The following is a 21,511-nucleotide window of genomic DNA, read 5'->3' as shown; positions in this document are numbered from 1 at the left end:
GGAGGTAGCTGAGCAATAACAGGAAAGAGCTATAATCCTAGAATCAAACAGAGCTTGTGTTTGAATTCCAGGCCAGCTAGTTACTAATGAGGTGTGTTTAGGTTCATTATTCAAGTTCTCCCAGCCTGTTTCCTCACCCATAGAATGGGAATGATGACAGCATTTACCTCATACTATAGATCAGATGGGATTCTGAGAAGGGACAGATGCATATAACCTGGAATTATTATCGAGTCTATCAATGTCCTTGAAAAATGGTTAGAAATTCATTGATTTTGATTTTTTTCCCCCTACCATCAAGACATACTCTGTATAAGAAAAGTAGGATATGTCATTTACACCTTCATACAATCAGTGTGCTCCTTGCCCCAAAAGCATTTGCATGGCACATGCCTTTTCAGTGTAGAGAGAAAGACTTTGTCCCTAGGTTAAGGAATTTTAGGCCCAACTGATTATGAAACGATAGAAAGAAAGACAGAGGCCAGGCTCTGTGTTGGGAGGGAGTGTGGGAAATGCAGGAGACTGAAAGAAGTCCAGGGTGTTTACGGAGCAGAAATCCAGAAGGCCAATGGTAGGAGAAACAGGCAGGGCGACGATTTTGCAGACCTCTGAAGGCCAAGGTCAAGAGTTTTGTGCTCATACAAAGAGCAGTGACTGGAAGGCCAAGGTCATAATCACGTTTAGATTTCACTTCAAATAGATAACTCTGGAAGCAGTGTGGAAAATGGACTTGGAGGCAGGCGAGAGTGGACAGAGCAAGGCCAGGCTGGAAGCTTCTGCGGTGGCCCCGACCAAGGTGGCAGCAGCTTTAGATGAACTGGTGGTAGATAAAGAGACGGAGAAAGGCTTGAAAAATGTGTCGGAGGTAAAATTAACTGGACCTGACAAGGGATCAGGTACGGAGCTAAAGGAGAAGAGATTTCAATGATGACTTATATGAGTCACTGGGATCAACACCCTTGTTTGGAAATCAAAGGCTAAGGCTTAAGGAGAGTAAATTAATTTCCCAGAAATCAACATACACCCATAAGTGGTTGAGCTTATAACATATGCTTATGTGTATGTAGTTGTGCATACATGTGATATGTGTGTAGAAGACAGAAAAGGTATTTGTGTGTATAGTGTGTGTTCGTACGCACATATGCAGGATGTATTATTTAGATAAACTAAAAATTTGAGCACTGTTTAATCTCTAAATAAAAGTTAGACACCCTGTACCCATCTCCTACCTCTATTAACTGCATCCCTGTGACATATTATTCATTCTCTTTGCTTACTTTTCTAAACTGCAGAGTGTGTATGTTACCCTGCATATACTCCTTTTATCTATCCAGTGTGGGGCCACCTCACTTTTATTGTTATCCTGGCTTCTACTCAATTTTCTAGTTTGTGGCCTATATAAGCATATTTTAATAATTTTGAAGGAATCTTTTCATCACTGAAGCTTGTCTAAAGAAGGCCTGAAATAATCAGTATTTCAGATTTTTACTGCTCTCTACCTCCCTCCCCCACCACACACACACACACTCATATATGTTTTGCTATTTTAAAGAAAGAGATTTAACAGCCATAAGGCACTTTTAAAAATAACATTCACATCTGGGCTGACCACCTGTATGCCAAAATTTAGCTTGATGTTAATTAAAACAGGCATGTTATAAACCTCAGGAAATGGCAGCTGACCCCTAACTATGAATGTAATGCTATAATAATACGTAGTAAAAATAAGACATTTTGAGGCTGTTGCCCAAACCACTCATGCATTAAAATTCTCACCACTGTATACCCTTGCGTGAGGACGGGTAAATCAACTGCAGAAGTGATCCAACCAAAAAATAATAATGATAACAATTCAAGAGGTAAAAAGCCATTCATTCATTCAATTGGTGGCTGTAAATTCCTATCCTAGACAGAGAGCGGGTTCTGCCTCATGAGAAAGGCTCTGCATGGAGTTTGGAGGATTAATTAGCTCCATCCTGCCAGTTATGACAATAATAATACCAATGCAACGGATATTTTTTTTTGAACACTTTACTTTGTGTCTGACACTATGCTAAGCATTTCACATAGATAATTTCGATTAATCCTCCTAACAACCCTACAAGGTAGGTGCTATAATTACCCCCATATTACAAATGAGGAAACAAAGGCTTAAAAGATTTAGTTATCCTTTGTGGGTGGTACAGTGGCAGAGCTGGGGCTGGAATGCAGGCCATCCGAACCCATGGCCCAGGTAGCTCAGGATGGCTCCGCATGGCCACAGAATCCTACCCTCACTCCCATTCGGACCCTGTTCCATCTGCAGACTCACTATTCTTTGCAGACCCAACCACAAGCAACCTCCTGCATTTTCCACCACCTCCTTCCCTGCCCCTTTCCCTGTCACTTTATTCCCATGTGACCCCAGAGCTTCTGGCATTTCCTTTTCACTTTCCCATCAGCCCCACTCACTTGAAACCACTTCTCTTAACTGCCTCTGACACCCTGGCACTTGACAACTCAGCTTTTGCTCTGCTTTTTGTCTGATCCAGCTATCTGCCACTGCCTCTGAATTCTGAAATTGTCCTCTTTGCCCTTGCACCTTACATTTTTGCTTCATAAAGCAGGGTATTGGAAATTTGCATTTTAGGGCATGTATATATAGAATGCAAGTAGGTAGAGTAACATATAGTATTTATACTGCCACTGGATATTAAAATACATAGACATTTTTTAAAAACCTTAAAATTCTCTACTGTATAAAACAACACTGCCAAGAATGCCCATTGGCACAGCAGTGAATAGCACTTGAAGTTGTAAGTCTAAGTTCATATCTGAAATCTCCTTATTTACTTCCAAATGTGTACTCTTAAAAAGATTAAAAATTCCTCTAAAAGATTAAAAATTCCAACTGCATTACATACCTCAAGCTGTATTAGCATTAAAGGAGTATGTTATCACACACAAAGATGGGATCCAGGCCTCATTCAGTGATTCAACACCTACATCAAGAACCTGGCTCTTCCCATCTCCCCTCTGCCATCTCAGTGAGGCAGCCTTGCCTTCAGGTAGACATCTTCATGGGCATAAGATAGCTGCCAGTGCTCCAGGCCCCTCATCCAGGTGCAACGACAAAGGAAAAAAGGAACTATCTTTTCCTGTCTCCTTTAGAGGAGCCAGAAGCCTTTCCCAGAAAGCCCTCAGTGGACTTCGGATATTCCATTTCCCAGGATTAGGTTTTATGTTCATCTGCAGGCCATTCATTCACTGGGGAAATGCGATTACCACAGTTACTACAGGCCAGGGATCAGCAAATGTTTTCTGTAAAGAGCCAGATTGTAAATATTTTCAGCTTAGCGAACCATACAGCCTTCATTGCAACTACTCAATGAGCCCTTAGAGCACAAGAGCACCCATAGACAGAGTGTAAATGGATATGGTTATGTTCCAAAAGGCTACTTATGAACACTGAAATTTGAATTTCATATAATATTCACATGATGCAATATTCTTCTTGTGAATGTCTTTCAACCTTCTAAAACTTGTAGAAACCACTCTTAGCTCCAAGGCCATACTGGCGGCAGGTTGGGTTTGGCCTAAGGACTATCGTTTGATGACCCTTGGCTTATATTTGGAGTCAAAGGTGTGTTGAAGTGCACAGCTAATATTTAATTTTATCCACCACAATTTCTGAAGGCTACAAGAAATATTTCGAAAATGAAAGAATTAAGTGATTAAAGAGAAGACAGTTCTTGCCCATGAATTCACAGGGTATACATGTAGATGATTTCCTGAAAGATATTTTTTAAATAACTGGTTTGCCTAGTGGTGGTGGGGTTAGCAGAACTAAAACAACCAAAAAACAAGGGTGGTTTGTGGCAGCTTAGATAGTAAATTGTGACAAAGAAAAATAATCTTTTGTGTTAGGATGTGTGGGAAATACATATTTGAAAAACTCCTCAGGAATCTAAAGTCATGAAACGTTTGCTTTGATGGTAAGTAGGTGGAAGAGATTACTGAATGTATGTTTTCTATGCTAACATCTACTGACTTCACCATTTTCCAAACATAATGTTGCATGTATCTGGGTGCAGGCAAAGAGATAATTATAGAGTAACTGCTTTCGATCAGTGTAAATTAATCAAATGTAAATTAAATAAACTGTAAATAGAAGATACTCCTTAGCTGATACGGCAAGCGAATCACCTCCATTATAGACTCATTTTTGCAAAATTACATCTAATCATAGTATTTTAAGATAGTATTTGGCAAAACATCTCTAAATCTGTCAACAAAAGCAGAGATTACTTCTTTGTGACTGAATACTTTTGCCAAAAAACGCCCATCTGTCTGGAAAGATTTGTGTATGGTTCTGCCTAAAGGCATGGCTAAAATCTCAATGACCTCTGGAGGTTGCTTTCACCTTTGTGCTCCAAGAGTCAATAAAAATTCATTTTAAAGTAATCTTACTGTGATCCCTAAAAAAAAACAAACTACGAGCCTGAGATGTGATCAAGTCTATTCCAAGAATCCCCCAAATAAATATTCTTCTAAGTGATTATATAGCTTATTTTGCTTGATCAACATTTTAATCTTGCTTGTCAGTTGCTGCTTTAGTAGAGACCAAATTCCTTAATAGAGCTCCTAAGACCCAGCATGGCCTCAGTTTCAGTCGGCACCACTGCTCTTTATGGTTCACTGGACTGACTTTCTCAGTTCTTCAAGCACATGGTGCTCGCTTCCTGACCTTGGGCCATGCACTTCCTTCCACCTGGGCCACACTTTTCCCTCTCCCTATCTCACACTTACCCCTTGACATGGTTGACTTGTCCTCTCCCTTAAGGCCTTGGCTTAGGTTGGGAAATCTGGGACCCTCCTCTGCCTCCCCCACCCATCGTGTGTTAGGTGGCCCTTCTATGTGCATGGTTACCCTGAACTTGCTTCCTCCTTTTGTAATATTTATAATCCAAGTTTTTTCTGTGTATTTGTTAGTCTCTCAAAGGTTGAGGACAGGAACTGTGTCTTGTTCACTATAGTAAAAAGCAGAGGAGGCCAGTTCCGAAGAGGATTTATGTCTTGCTGAAAAGTTTAGACTTTATCCAGAAGGGTATAAAAAGAGGCCATTGGAGGCACTGGTCATGCTCATATGTGCTTCTCTGAAAGGTCACTCTAGAAGTCATCTCAGAGAATGGACTCCCAGAGAGCAAGGGGGTGATGGTGAGGGGCCCACCTTAGAGGCAGTGAGATCACTTAGTTAGCAGTTGCTGTAGTCCAAGAATACTGCAAATGGGAAATAGCAACCAGTTTAGAGAGACATTTAGGAGGCAAAGCTTTATACAATTTGTAAACCAACTGTGTACAAAACTGCAGGACTGGGAGAGAAAGAAATCAAGGCTTGGACAACTAGGCAAATGGTGGTGCCGGTCACTTGAGAAGAAATATAGGAGGAGGCAGGTTGAAGCTGGGGAAAGATGCTTAATTCCACTGCAGTCGCTGATTTCAAGGAGCCTGCAAAGCATCTAGGAGGAGATGGCCAGGTAGGCATCTGTACATACGTGGATCTAAAAGTGAAAAAGAGAGGTCTAGACCAAAAGTGACATGTGAGAGTCATCAGGTTATAAAGAGTATTTATTGTAGATCACCGAAAGAAAATGTATGTCAAAAAACAGAGGAGAGCTTAAGTAGTAGCTTGAACAATACCAACAGCAAACCCACAAGTAAAAGAAGGAGGCTTATGGGGGAAAAATCCTGACAAGGAGTGGCCAGAGAGGAAGGTAGAATCAAGAGGAAGTACAGTCAGAGGAAAGAGAATGTTCCAGAGGGCAGATGTTATTAAGCAGCTCCGATTGCACAACAATCACAAAATCTCAGCAGCATGCCATAATAATCACGTATTTACTGACCTCATCGCAGGTCTACAGTGCAGCTATGATGGCTCTGCTCAGGCTACAGATCTCCCCGTTGGCTGGGGCTCCACATGTCTCTCGGTCTTTTGGGACCAGCAAGCTCCCTGGGGCATGTTCTTCTCCCAGGGATGGCAGAAGCCCAAGAGGCGCATGTGGAAGCTCACAACACCATGTAAGTCCTGCTCCCAGACTGCTGCTCTTACCACTTCTGCCCATATTCCATTGGCCAAAGTAAGTCACAAGGCGAGGCCCCCAGGTCAGTGGGTGGCAAAGTAAACAAAAGGGACATAAATTGTAACTGTGGCTGCAGCAATATCATAGTAGGCTTAATATTGCCCTCAAGTAAAAAGTGGCATTGCTCACTCAAGTGAAAATATTGTTTTCTGTGTTTTAAAACATACCTAGAGTCGGGGACCTGGTTGGCTCATACCTTTGGAGGACTCTGGCATACCAGGGTCAACTACCAGAAATCAAGCTCTTATAAGAAGCCAAGGGGCTTCCCAGGAGAAAATAATCGTTTGGTTTATGAGTGTTGGGCAGGTGTTGGGGTCAGGCTTTTTGGTATCAAGGGAAAGACTTACTCAAGCAAGCTCATGAAAAGGATAGTTTATTATAAGTATACATGTCAAGTAGAAATGAGAAGCCATCAAGAACAGTCATATCTAGGGACCAAATTCTTCCTCCAACATTCACATAGGCCTCATGGTCTCTTTCTCATGTTATTTTAGCTTCTCTCTGCACTTCTGTGCCATACCACCCACCTATCAACTGAATGCTTCTGCTCACAGTTTCTGCACCATCCTAAATTCTACTTGTATGTAACTCTAGCTGCCCATGACTCTAACTTGGGGTAGTTCTCTGTTCCTGCTTCTAACTGCCTTGGGCTCTCCAAGTTTCTCAGTTCAAAGTCCTAAGAGTGATAATTGGATTTGTTCAGCTAACTTCTCACACTAAGCTATGTAAGTGGCAAAGTTATTAACTGGTCACCCTTAAGTCAGATGGCCACCCTTAATCTATTTGTAGCCCACTGCAGAGAGATACAAAGAGTAAGGAAGTTTCCCTTAGAAAGTACTGTGGGTAGGAAGGTACCAACTGAGCTTTCTAATACAGGGAGGTTCCCAGAACATTGGGATTAAGGTTCAGATAAGGGCATGGAGAGTTCTCAGCCTCTATTTGAAGAGCACCCAGACAGAAATTCCATCCTGCAGGAAGAAGGATTGGTGATGCAGTGACTAAACCCCAGGTCAAGGAACTAGTCAAGATGTAAAGGGAACTTTGAGCATGTTACCTATGGAATGTCTCTCCCAGATGTCTCAATCCAACCTCACTTATAGGAATTTGTCCCCAAACCCTTGAGATAAGAGCTAAAGAAATAAGTTGAATACAGAATTATAATACTGGTAGAGATATAAGAAAAACTGCAGCCATGTTGTTAGGAATCCTCATTCAAGGAACGAGATGCTGACAGGGGGAGGGTGTTCCTCCCACTTCACTGAGACGAACAGCACAGAGGGGAGGAGGGATGGAAGCCGTGACCATATATGATGGCTAGTGAGATATCGAGACAACCAGGACGGTCATGGCTGTCCTTTCTACATTATCAAAGAGTAGAAGCGAGCACCTGCAATAGTAGCCAAGAGTGGCTGGGCCACATCACGGCATTTCTAAAGGGCATCCATTGATGCCCTTTGAATTCCATTTCACAAGATTTGATTTCCAACCAGACACACAAAGAATCGACACCTATAGTGCCCGGTGGTGTCTCCATCACTGCTTTTCCCAAGGAATTTGGAGAGCATGCATCTTAGTGGATCACGGGGAAGATGTGCTTCTCTCTTCTCTGAGAAGTAATCCAATGAGCACTGAGAGTCTGTGTTCCAAACGGGCTATGTCCCCACTCCCATCCAAGGATGTCTCCAAGTATTCAATTGATTTTTTATTTTTTTTTTTACTGTGCATCTACTCTGTTCTTAGAACTGGGTCAGATCTGAGGAGACTGATATGACTGGAGATACAGAACACACTAGAAGCAATTACAAAACAATAAAGAAGAGCATGTGGTCAAGCATCACACAAGAGAGTACAACTGACAGTTCAAAGAAGGCAAGGTCAAATGAGCTAAAATCATAGCAGTGGGGTCAGGGATAAAGAGAGGATTAAGTCTGAACTCGCCCCAAGGAGCCAGCTATTATGGCCATTAAAAATTCTCCAAAGTACTTTCCTCACCCTCAAAAATAAAGCTAAATAATAATAAAAATGTATAAATAACGATTTGCTTTAATTTTTTAAATAAATATATGACACACCTGTTACTTTTAAAAGGGGGGGAAGGTGTTAGCAAATCAAACCATAAGGTGTCACAAATCCAAGAAGGTTGAAAATCAACACATTCAAGTACCCGTTGGGTTTGCAGAGATTTATGCTTCTTAAGGGTGTCCAGACATTAGTAGCTCAAACCCCCACACTGCATCCTGGCTTCATTTAAAGGACCCATAGGTCAGCCCAAAACACAACAGGGCTTTATATGCCAATTTTCCTTGACTCTCTGTGGGTCAGGGGAAGTTAAGCTCATGTAATTAGGGGATAAAGACAGAGGCTAGGGTGGGGGATGGAACCATGATGAAAGTTCCAGAGTTTAAAGGCTCAGTAGGAAGCCGGAGGAAAAGCCGATACAGTCACGTCTTTATGAAACATGTGTTTTCCATGGCAGAGTACACGCATTTGCCATTACACCCAGGGACTCTCTCTGTGACTTGGCACTCTCGCCACTGGTGGGGCAAGGACAATTCAAATTCATTACGACGATCGCAAGCCCACTGTTATCCTGAGTTACCTTCTCAGTGACTGTTCAGTCTAACAGCACTAAATGCATTTAATTGCATTAATGTTATTTCACAATGGATAATCCAGGTGATTTTTTATGACAATTCTCTCTTAAATAAAATACTTGTCGATAAATGATGCCAAAGAATAAAGAGGTTCCTATCAATGACATGGCCAGCCAGGCTCAAAAGTGCAGTCTCAACACGTAATCACCAAAAGAGGTCAAGAAGCAATGGCCAGCAGCAATAAAAACAAAGCAGTGAAAATTAAGAGGAGCCGTAACTGAGAAAATAACGGAGAAGGGCCTGTAATCCTCAGAACAAACACACAAGATCCTCAGATTGTCCCAGTGACAAACATCAATACCCATATTGATGACTAGGTCCCAGAATCAGCCTCCTAGATTCCAGCTGTACTTTTGACAAACTAAGGAAGCCCATGACTCCTTCAGGCTGGGAACCAGTGTTAATGGACTCAGTGATCTTCTTCTGAAACTGGGTATCACACTGATAACCATTCACTGTACACACTTCCATGATTCACCAGAAACTATTACCAGTAATGTTCATGGGATGGTCAGAGTTTATCTATGAGAAATTATTGTCACCTATCATTACATTCAATCTCCCTCCCTTCCCCTCCCTCCCTCCCTCCCTCCCTCCCTCCCTCCCTCCCTCCCTCCCTCCCTCCCTCCCTCCTTCCTTCCTTCCTTCCTTCTTTCCTTCATTTCTTCTAAGAACAGTATGCTGAGCATCTGCTAAATGCCAGGCCCTGTTCTGGGCTTCGGAAAGAGTTTTGCACAAGATGGACATGGTGCTTCCTCCAGTGTAGTTTACATTTTAGAGAGGGAAGGCAAACAAGAAACAAGTAAACAAATACATAAAGAAAGAAAACTTCAGGTAACACTTGGAGCTATAGAGCAAGAATACAAACCAATGGGAGAGAGGGAGACTCTCTTAGAGAAGGTGGTGGGGAAGGCCCCCGTCAGAGGAGAAGTGATGCCCGAGCTAACACTTGAACGTGGAGAAAGGTCAGTCATCGCTCAGGGGTCCTCAGTTTCTCAGTCTCAGCACTCCTGACACATCAAACTGGATAAGTCTCTGCTGTGGGGGACTGTCCTGTGCATCGCAGGATGTTCAGCAGCATCCCTGCCCTCTGCCCACCAGATACCAGTAGCAACCCCATCTCCAAGTCATGACAATAAAAAATGTCTCCCCACATTGCCAAATAGCCCCAGGGGATCAAATCACCCCTGTTAGAGGACCACTGGGCTATGTAAAGATGTGGGAGGAAATCATCCCAGAGAGAAGAACCAGCCCAGGCAAACCCCACAATGGGAACAAGCTCGACACGCTGGAGGAAGAGGGGCGCAGGCCAGCGTGGAGGGAGCGCAGTGAGCAGAGCTTAGGATGGAGCAGGGTGAGGCCGGGAGGGCGCGGGCGGCAGGCACCTCCCGGGCCATGGCAGGGTTTGCACGTGAGTCATGCAAGCACGTTCTTGATACAGAGGCTGTTAGTCCGGTGGAGTAAGGAATAAACATGTGGACCCAAATTATAAAACTGCCTGTGCCTCAGGAATGAGCCAAGGGGTTTGGAGCTGATCCGCAGTTTGAGAATTCCTCCTGTATCCGAACGCCCATAGCTACAACAGCACTAGAGACGGGCCGCCAGGTGCCTATTTTAAAAGGTTTACCCTGAGCATCACCGGTATTAAGTGAAGCACTTAATTAATCATCTTTCGTTCCTTCGTGGCTTTGGACAGGACAGGGATTGTCAACAGTAAATAAATCCTATGTCACATTTGATTTGTGTTCAGTTTACATGTTATTTTATCAGAGGTTAAAAAAAACACCAAAAAAAACCCAAAAAAACAAAACACAGCCCTCAAATGGCCAGCGTAGGAACTTCTTGGAGGAAGTTTATGCTGAGACAGGAACAATCAGATCCTTCTCTTTATTTTTTCCCAAAAGAGAGATATAATTAATGATAACGACCCTCTTGAACATTGAAATAGATGCACCTTAACACTTGGGAAGTAAAATAGAATTTCTCAGCTGGGTTGTATCTGGGGAAAGTTGTGCTGAAAGCTGGAAGACCAGCTCTTCAACACCTTCAAATTTCAACCATACAGGAGTTGCCTTCAAAATTACTGGAGCATGATTAATTGAGCTGCAAGCTAAGAAATTGACTGTGTGTCAGAAATAACAACAAACATAGATATTGGAGCAATTTGTAAATGGTGTGGTAGATACGAATTTCAGGTCATTGACAACAAAAAAAAGGCAGGGAGATTTTGCAGATCAGCAATATTGACACAGCGGATGGGAGTGTAAAGCACCTGTACCCTCCTTTCAGCTCCATCATCATAGAAGCTACGTGGTCGAGGGAAGAGAATCTGGCGGCGGGAAGTGGAGTTTCCAACTTGTATGCCACTGAACGACTGTCTGACTTGGCAGATCCCCATGTTCTGCCTCAGTTTTCTTACCCGCCGAACAGGTGAGATAGAAACAAGTGTACTTAGCTCACAGGGTGGGTCAAATAACGTAACATTCCAATGTGCAAAAAATTACATATGTAAAGAATTACAGACAGCAAATCACTACAAGCCCTTGGACTTTATCCTATGAATGGTCTTTTTATGGCTAAAAGGAAGAAATCCCAAGATTAAATTCCACTTCAAGTGGCCCACATAATCCACAGATTTAGATGGTCTGTGGAGAATGCTCCACTCATTTCCCTGCATGGAAACTGAGACACAAGAGTGACACACAACAGAAAATATCTTCTCTAGGCCTGTCCTCAGTAGTCAACTTCATTGATTCACATGAATCCCCGTCCACCAAGGATTAAATACATTCATTCATTCAACCCATAGTATTGAACACCTACTATGTGTAGGGACAATGCTAGGCCCTGGGATATGGAGATTAATAAATTAGATTCTTGTCCTTAAAGAGTTCACCCTGTGGGTAACAAACAGAAAGAGAGGGAGCTTCTAACATTTATTAAACACAGGACTATGCCAGGCACTTTCTATATGATCTTACACACTTTATGACCATTTTCCACATGACAAACAGAAATGGGATGTTTCAAAAATCTCCCATAAAATCACAAAGCTTCTAACTAGGAAGCAGGATCTGAGTCTGTTCATTCATTTACTCATGTGATTTACTGAGCACCTACTATGTGCCTGGGACAATTCAGGGCACTGGGGATACAGCAGAAAACAAAACAGGCAAAATCTTTGTTCTTTTGGAGTGCACATAATTTTGAGGGGAGGGAGCCAAAAAGCAATAAACTCAAGCCTGCCCGAAGACAGAACCCAAGACCCTTCTGCATGCTGCAGTCCTCTGCCTGAGTCATCTCTTTGTGGGGACAAAAGAGAACAAGAGGGGAAACACACACACACACACACACACACACACACACACACACAAAGAACAAGCCCAAACTGAGCATCCCCCGTAAACCAGGCATCCAGAAAGTATAAAGCCAGATGAAAAAGGCTGCCAGAACACTCAAATGCTCTCTTCCAAAGTCTAAATTGAAAATGTGTGCATTTGGTGTGAGTGCCTGTAAACCCAAAGGCAGGCGGCTCGCAGACCATCGACAGCCCAGAGACCACCCCTATCAGGGCACAGGCATGAAAACCAGCTCTCCACCAGAAGGCCTGAGGCTTGGAGAAATTAAAAGGCCTGGGTCCCTGGCTCCTGGAAATGGCAAAACAAGACGGAAGCATATGCCTCCCCACCTGGCAGCAGCTCTCCCTGGCCTGGAATGAGTGTCTACACTGGCCAAGGGAAGCTGGCAGCCACCTCGGGTGGAGAGAAGCTGCTGCCAGCCAGCACCAGCACGGGGCTTCCCGACAGGCGGCTCTTGCTGAAACAAAGAGGGACGGAGGGAAGAGCTGTGGATGTCCAGCCTCCGGGCTCTTATCTAAAAATTGAGAGCAGTGCTGCGCTAATGGAAGGTCGGATCTGTTCCAAAACCTTGGGCACCTCGTCTGGGATGCAATCTGAGTAATTTCCTGATGCCTCTTCTCTGCATAATGGATTTGAGTTATAAAGGAATTTATGCCCCCAGGACCAAATTACCCAGATAATTGAAGATACAATGAGGGGGAGGGGCAAAGTGGAAAGAGAGAGAGGCCTCAATTACACAAATTTCTCCTTCACCCTGAATGAGTTCAATGTTTGAATTCACCATGAAATTTAATGTTTAGAGTCACGTTATGTCCACAAGCCTCCCTGGTTGGGATGTTTGGATTCCGTTGCTTTCTGGAGCACTGAGAAGCTGCGTGGAGGCTCATCGAATGGAGGCCTGCAGACCTTGGAGGCTGGACTCACCCACACTCCCCTGTCCCTCACCTCCAAGAGGATGCTCCACCTCCTGGTTGGGGCCTCACAAGCACAAATAAATCAAAGACGCTGCGTTAAGGCTCCAGAGGCTTACTCTTAAAACAGGGTTATTAGAGCCTGTAGGGCTCCAACCCACCCCCCAGTCACCCTAAAAGTTTGATGGTGATTTTAAAGATAGGATGGGTTGAATTCCTCCGAGCCGCATGCCCACCCTGCTCCTGCTCCCTTCTGCACCAGTTCTTATACTTGGGGGTACACAAGAATCACTCACAGAGCTCTGGGCACAAAACACTATATGCATGCATTAGGGATTTTCAAAGTTAATTTTATCACCTCTGTGCTGACTTAACACCCCAAGCCCAGGGAAACTGTGTCCCCAGAACATTGCTTGTGGGCCTGTCTTGGGATTAGTGACTATAAAGCAAGTGCTAAACCCTGCTCCATTACACACTCAGTGGAAGAAATTCATGAAATGTCAGTGTCCAAAAACAATCCCATAAACTACTCTTCTCCGTGTGCCCTCTAGCATCTAGGTTCCCTTTGCTCTAAGAAGTGGGAAAGGGACACAAAAAGCTACGCTAGTCAAGTTTCCCATAATTTAGTCCAGATTTATTGAGAGATTAAGGGATCTTCATTATAGATTTCTTATGTACCTGGGCACATTTTATTGTATTTATGAGCCTCATTTTGTCCGTATTTACAGAGCTGGATGGGTAAATGAATAAAATCAAAGACGTTGAAATATGACTGAAGCCTTGAAGGCCCAGAGACAGGGGTATAACACGCTGTAGAAACACATTAGTAAACTTGGTGCATTATGCACAGAATTTGCAAGGTACCCAGCACTGGCCAGCTCAAGTCAAGTCTGCCACAAAGCACCGAAGGGCTCAGGGTGCGAGCAGGATGGATGGCGGTGAGTGGTCTGTAAACAGGTGTTAAACCACTTATTCAAGCACTCCCACAAATGGCCTGAAAGATTTTCCCAGCATCCTCCTGCTCTCTATGAGTCACTGTGGGGAATAGCAGTGAGGTTGGGAGTTGAGTTATAACCATTCAGTGAAGCATTTCCCTCCAGACTGTACAAAGGAAAGGGGCCATGTTAGTAAATTTATTGACTATTTCATTAGATCAATATGGAATATGATTTAAAAGGCTCTGCCCGGGCTCTTTAAATCTATTTAATCAAACCAATTAATAAAAAAAGTAAGAAGTTGAAGCATATCCTGTAAGGTGCATCATAAATATATTCCCTTAGTTGGGCTTTTGATCTCACCCAGGTAATTAACAGCTTTGGTAAAGTTCAGTCATTCCTTCGTGCCTGGCTGTGGTCGTAAAAACCCCCAGGCTACGTGTAGCTCTTGGATTTATTATGTTTTTCTTACTGCAAGAGCGTCTCTCACATTCCGCTTCTCCCCCCTTGAGAAAGCTTATGTGGCCATTGCTTTTCCAGCTGTCACAAGGGCTGCCCTGGCTGGTGAGCTCTGTGCTGCTTAAGAGGCTGGATACACTCAGCGGTTGGCATCCAACGCGGCAGGCTTCTCACTCTCATCCAGCGACCCCATGCTATCTCTTCTCCAGGAGCGGGGAAACAAAAATATCCCGCAGGACTGACTTCCAAGGTTCTTTACTCCCACTGTCTGCCTCTTCTCAACGGCTTTTCATGAATAAAATGGTCTCTCCCTGTTATACAAAATACGGTTTTCATTATGGGATTTGGGGGGCCTCCCTCCTCATAGCCAGTAAGGATGTACCATTCTCATCAGCTGCTCAAAGACCCCACTTCCATCAATCCTCCTTCAACTCCTTGTCCTACCAGTTCCTCAGATGCAGGCCTCCTGGCTGTGAAGCTTGGAGATGCCTAGGGAAGCCAACGCGTTGCCCAGAGCTGGGAGGGAAAGTGAGGTGTCCGTCCAATGCCAGAGGCAGAATCAGCCTGGTCTGAGGTGGAGCTGGTAGCTTCATTCTGCTATGCAGGCAGAGGAGCCTCTGTCTGGAATGACAGCAAATGTTTCCCCAGTGCTCCCCTCTACCTCCATTCGAGGAGAAGCTTGGTGAGTGGGATTACCCAGGTAACTGCTCCAGGGTGGAAAGCAGGGTCTGAGGAAATAGAGCAGTCAGCTACAAAATTCAAACTGTGTGCCAACAGTTGACCTTCTTGAATAAGTCACAATTTTTCATGCAAAAAGCTGGGGAGATAAGACTCTCTTCTTGATGTTACCAGTTTTGTGGGCAATCGGTTTTTGCCCCCATGCAATGGAAAGCTGAGAAGGCTCACAAAAATTCTGCTGAGGGGCTGACATCAGAGCCATGGTTGTCCAGTCTAAGATCTAGAGCAGCCTATTTTACTTTTGTCTCCCTCTACTTACTTTGGTCCAATTTAATAAGTATGTACTAAATCTCTACCATTCTAGACACTGTCAGAAAAGACACAACAGAAACAGGAAACACATAGTGAGAACAAGGATTTTATCATCTTTGTAGGAGGTAAAACCAGGCTGACGTGACACGCTCATGTCCAATACCATCTCCCTCTGAAACCACCTGTTCCCACAAACCCTTCGCCATCATTTACTCGACATTTATTGGGTGGCTACTCTACACTACACACCGTGTGTGTGTGCGTGTGTGTGTGTGTGTGTGATCAAAAGATAAGTGAGCAATTACTAATCTCTATGGGCTTGCTGTAGAATAAAGGAGATATAAGACACAAAGATTTCATGGCTCCTCATACCATGGAATTTACATGCAGAAGACCCAAAAGAGTGGAATTCAAATCTTCATGCCATTTTAATACAGCCTAAACTACCTCTTCTATTGTACACGGAATCCCCACCCACTTGTTCAAAATGCATAAAGATCCCTTTAAGTAAACATCTGATCTAGAGAACACATTTAATAAAGTATTTTAAAGTATACGGTACCACAAATTACAGCTGACAGGATATTTAGCAGGGGGTGCGCGTGGGTAACTAAGTAAATATAATAAGTGGTTTCCACGTCAGTTGCCCGTAAGCACGGTTACTAAAACACCTGGGTGACTTGTTTACCCACTGCAATCGTTCCATAGTCCTAAACAGCAAATCCTTTCCAAAGAAATCGTCCTTCCTAGACTAACATTAATTTACGAAGAAACACCCTCTTTCAACACTGAAACATTTTAGCTCAGCCTCTATTTAAATAATCACTAATACTGAATTGCAGAAATCAACAGTCATTACTACACCTGAAACTATTTGCGACCCTGCAAAATGTCACATACTGGGCTTAGGTGCTAAAAGTACCTTATCTCATTGATTGTCACAACAACCCTACAGGGCAGGTTGTCTTATTTGTTCTATTTTATGGATGAAAACATTGGAGCCAAAGGTCCCATAGCTAGTGAAGACTGTCTGAATTCACAGCTCCTGCTTTTAAATGAATCCAAAATCAATGTAGTTGTGTCACATACATGCAGTTCAGGGTTAAAATAAGTAAGTAGGTTGGCAAAAGTCCCCAAAATATCCACAAGCACAGAGGGAACAAATGTGATTTTTTCCCCCCTTCCAATTTCCTTTTAACCTCCTGATTTCTAGAGGGACCGTTCTTGCTCTGTGCCTCCTGTTCTCTTGCCTGCCCTCCAATCAAAGATGCTCAAGTGGCCAAATCCACTTAAAATATAGAAAATGTTCCTTCCTCTTGCTTCAGGTGCTTGTCTGTCTGAGGCAACTCTGGGATGCCTTCTCAGAGAATGGTATGTAATTCCCATCACTAAGATTAAATTATTAATTTTTTATCAATTAATTGGAGAGGATTGGTGGGAAAGACAGGCGCTCAGCTCAACAGAGCTCTACTGGGTGCCAGATAAAACAAGAAATCTGCCGGGCGAGATGGCAAGAGGGGAGGGGGAGCCGCAGTAGTAATAAATGTGAGAATCCCCTAGTTTCAGGACAGGGAGAGCAAACCAGCTCCCAGGAGGAGAGGCGCAGAATCGCTGAGATTTCTCCAGGGGGCCTTGACAGAATCAGCCCTCCAGGCCTTGTAAAAAGAGCCTCAACTGCTGGCCCAGGAGTTGCTTTTCTTAATTCTCTCACATACTGAGGAAGATCAAATCCCAGAGAAGGGAGGTTTCTAGCCACCCTTTGAACAGATGGAAAGTGTTCTTACTCAGAATACGGTTCTTTAAAGAAATGAAAAAAGCTGGTATTTTCTGGGTATATAAATCACATTCATTATAAAAATATCAAACAATTTCAAGCACATAGTTTTTAAAATGTTTGTGTGTTTTTTTAAATTTGAAATTCCACTACCACAAGATAACCATTGTTAACATTTTAGGAGGCATCATTCCATACATCTCTTTTTGCTTATAGGGAAGTACGGCCAGCTACAAAATTCCAGTTATTAATTTATTGAAAAAATATTTACTGAATACCTACTATGTACCAGTGATCATAATTATACATGCTATTCTTTAACCTTTTTTATTTTTATTGTTTTAAATATGCTTTTATTGATTTTTTTTACAGAGGGAGGGAGAAGGAGAGAAGAGAGAGAGAGAGAGAGAGAGAGAGAGAGAGAGAGAGAAACATCGATAAGAGGGAGAGTCATTGATCAGCTGCTTCCTGCACAGCCCCTACTGGGGATGGAGCCGGCAACCCGGGCATGTGCCCTGACCAGGAATCAAACCTGCCACTTCTTGGTGCATGAAATGACTCCCAAGCAACTGAGCCACACCGGCCAGGGCACTTTAACCTTTTTAAATTCAATAATGTGATATAAACTTATTTCCATATCAATAGCTGCCTACATGATCACAAATCATAACATCACGCTTGACCATAATCCCAGTGATGGACCTTCACATTTCTGCAACCTCTTGCATCAAAAACGATGCAACAAGAAGCCTTGGAGCATCTCTTTGTAACAAGTGCCTACCCTGGGGCTTGGAATATGACAGGTACTCAATAAACAGTTCTGGATTTAATGGATGAACCACCAGACAGGTCTTCCTGAACCACATCAAACCTCGGTCAGCTTCCCACAGTCATCCCCACTCAGCAACAGAAGCTCTGAAATGAAGTGAAGAATTCACAGCTTAGTGTGGGGGCTGTATACACACACACACATATATATACACATATATATGCATATACGTGTGTGTGTGTGTGTATATATTGCTCTTATCCTACAATAAGTTTCTCACCCTGAAGGAGCTGTGGGTAGCAAGTCCCCTCCAAAGCAATGTCAGATCCTTGAACTGAAGGACTTAAGCTAAGGGAGATGGGCAAAAAGTAAACGAATGGAGGAGCTCATCCCACTGAGCGCTTCATTTGCCCTTGCTGAAAATTTCCTCCCAAGTTCTACTAGCAAATCCTGTTCCTCTCCCCCATCTCTGCCCCTCCTCCCCCTAACCCATATTACCTCACCCTCTGCCTCTGTCAGAAACCTGTCTTGCGTACTAATTCATACATACACACCTTGTATATGTAAAGGAGCATTACCAAGTGGGTGGTTCTTGAAAACCAGCCATTCATCATGCATATTGATCGCAGGGGTAGTATGGTATGAATCAGAGAGCAGCAGTCATTAAATCAAAGATTTATACTAGTAAAAGAGCGCCAAAGCAATTCATCAATTCCATACCACCCTCGGTGATTAATTAGGTCCCATTCTGACAGCTTAGAAGCTGGTTCACAATTAAGGCTATTACAGTGTGAGGTAGGTTGCTTTTTTCTCTTTTCCCTTCCTTTAGGGAAAAAAGGGGGAGGGAGGCACTAGTCTGTTAGGCTTATGCAATCCTTTATCACAGTTTATAAACACAGTTATCAATGGGATTATATTTAAATCTTCTCTTTCCATGAGTCCATAAGGTCCTCAAAGCCTTAGAGCCACCAGTACAGTGCCTAGCACGTTGTAGGTGCTTAATCAATGTATGTTGAGCAAATGAATTTATTAACCAGATGCTTCTGACACTTCAGGCTCAGGCATAGCTCCCCTTCCAGTGGGACTTCCAACGTTTCCCACTGGGTCTTACCTTTGAAAAGCTAAAGTGAAACTTTCTAGACTGGGAAGCCACACTGGAAAATCGTTTGGCAGCACTAGTAAAGCCAAACCATGTATACCTACGACCCAGCAATTCCATTCCTGGGTATATACCCAACAGGGATGTGAACAAATGTTCCACGAGACATGTACAAGAATGTTCATTCACATAGCACTGTGATTAATAGACCAGCTGGAAACAACCCCATTGCTCATCAGAGAAGAATGGAAAAATAAACTATGGTATGTTCATAGATGAAAAGCTGTCCAGCGATGAGTCTGAACAGATTATAGCCCCACGCAGCACGGACAAATCTCACAAACATGATGTTGACAAAATGAAACCAGACACAAGGGGTATGTGCTGTGTGATTCTACTTACATTATGGTAAAACATGGGCAAAACTGATCTGTGCTTCAGAATTTGAGACAGCAATTGCCGTTGAAGGTTTGAAGGTTTAGTGACTGGGAGGGAAGCAAGAAGGTGGCTTCAGGGTGCTGATAAGGCTCTAATTCTTCTCTGGGTACTGGTCTCCAGGTACGTTCACTTAGTGAAAATTCACCTAGCTGTTTTCTATTGTTTCATTTTGTGACACTAGAGTTATATGATTAGTGTTCTTTTTCTGTGTTCTTCTCTGTTTGAGAGTTCAGTCAAAATTTATTTTTTTAAAAAGATAACCTGGCTTGTTTTTTTCTGTGTGATGGAAAAGTAATTAATAAACATCCTCATAAATGCCCCAACCCCAAACTAAATTTCAGAAAGTATTGGTTGGTAGAGACTCCAAAGAAGGAAGTGCAGTTTCAAATGGAGATTAAACTACATGTCCTTTAGGGTCCTAAATCTGGGATAAGCAACCTTGGGAAGAGTGTTGGAGAACGCAACGTGCAGTCCTCCTGGATTGCACGCTAACCTTGGTTCTGAGGAGTGAGAGGCCGTTAGAGAAGGCTGCCTTCCCAAGTTCAGCTCGTGAGCCTGCATCACCTTTCACGATCTCCCCAGCAGCACTTGCAAAGCAAGTAGGGGCCCCCAGTAACTTGGGAGGGTTTAGAAGAAGTGGGTGTGGCACGTACATATAGTTCAGGGTTAAAACAAGTATAAAGAAAGGCCGTGCTTTGGGGAAATTCAGAGACTTGTGATAATCCCTAGCGTTAGACAGAAAACCAAGACTTAGATTTATAATAACAAAGCCCTCCTTTCTTTGAAGATTTCATACATATCCAGGTACTGGTTTTACGCATTTCTACATAGTCACTCATTTAACACTGAGAACACTCTATGAGACAAGTATAAAGCCCCCCAACTGTGAAGAGGGAGAATCACATCCACTGTCTGAGCCCCGGGTCCAAGTCTGTACAATTGGGAATAAGAAAATATCACCCAGACGTCTCAACCCCTCTCTCTCCTGCCCCACTTCCTCTCAGTTCTAATTGGCCAGGAGCAGGTCACGTGCCCCTTGCTGAACTAATCACCTGCTGGAGGACTGAATTACCCTGAATATTATGCTCATATAGCAGTGGTTATGAGGAGGGGCTCTGGAGCAAGACTAGCAGGGTTCAAACCCCAGCTAAGCAACTAACTAGGTGTGTCACCTGAATAAAACATTTAACCTCTCTCTGCCTCAGGTTTCTCATCTGTAAGATGGGATTACTAATAGTTGTCTACCTCACAGGACTAGTATAAGCGGTAATGAAAATCTGTATCTATATCTATATCTATATGCATATGGCATATATATATATGGCATTTAGAACTGCGCATGGCACATAGTAAGTCTTCAATCAATGGTAGGTATTTATTAAGTATTATTTTATATTATATTATTTATATTTCTACTCTTCATAAGGACCAGCAGATAATACATATTCAATTAGTATAATTTTTAGTAAAACAAAACTGTCACTAATTGTCCTCTACTGATTTAAGATCTATTGGGGATCTTTCTGTCTAGATCCTTAAACCATAAAGGAAATAATGTAATATCAGACTCCACCCTTCTTGAAAGCCCAGATCATATCTGTCTTGTTCATTGTTGCACGCAGGGGCAAGACACAATGCCTGGCATCTGCCAAGCACTCAATAAACATTTGATAAATGTTTTACTAAATACTTCCCCAGTGTTCCTACCTAATCTCCCCACTTTGTATCCATCCAGAAAAAACCTGGTTATTTACAGAAATTTTCTCTCAACCATAATTATCACAAATATCTCTAATTTTTAAATTTAAAAAAAAAAACACACAATTTCATAAGGCAAATAAAATATAACATGTCTTTTCAAAAGGATTCACTGTGTGTTCTCTGGTGCATTTAAATTATTACTCAATATATCAAAATCTGACTTATCCTTACTTTTCAAAAATTCGCCCACCCTAAAGTCAGATTCAATAAAAGACTTTCACCCTTAGAACATACACCTCCAGT

This window comes from Miniopterus schreibersii, assembly GCF_964146895.1.
Source record: "Miniopterus schreibersii genome assembly, chromosome: 4".
In the NCBI taxonomy this organism is placed as follows: domain Eukaryota; kingdom Metazoa; phylum Chordata; class Mammalia; order Chiroptera; family Miniopteridae; genus Miniopterus; species Miniopterus schreibersii.
This window is presented reverse-complemented; position numbering follows the sequence as displayed.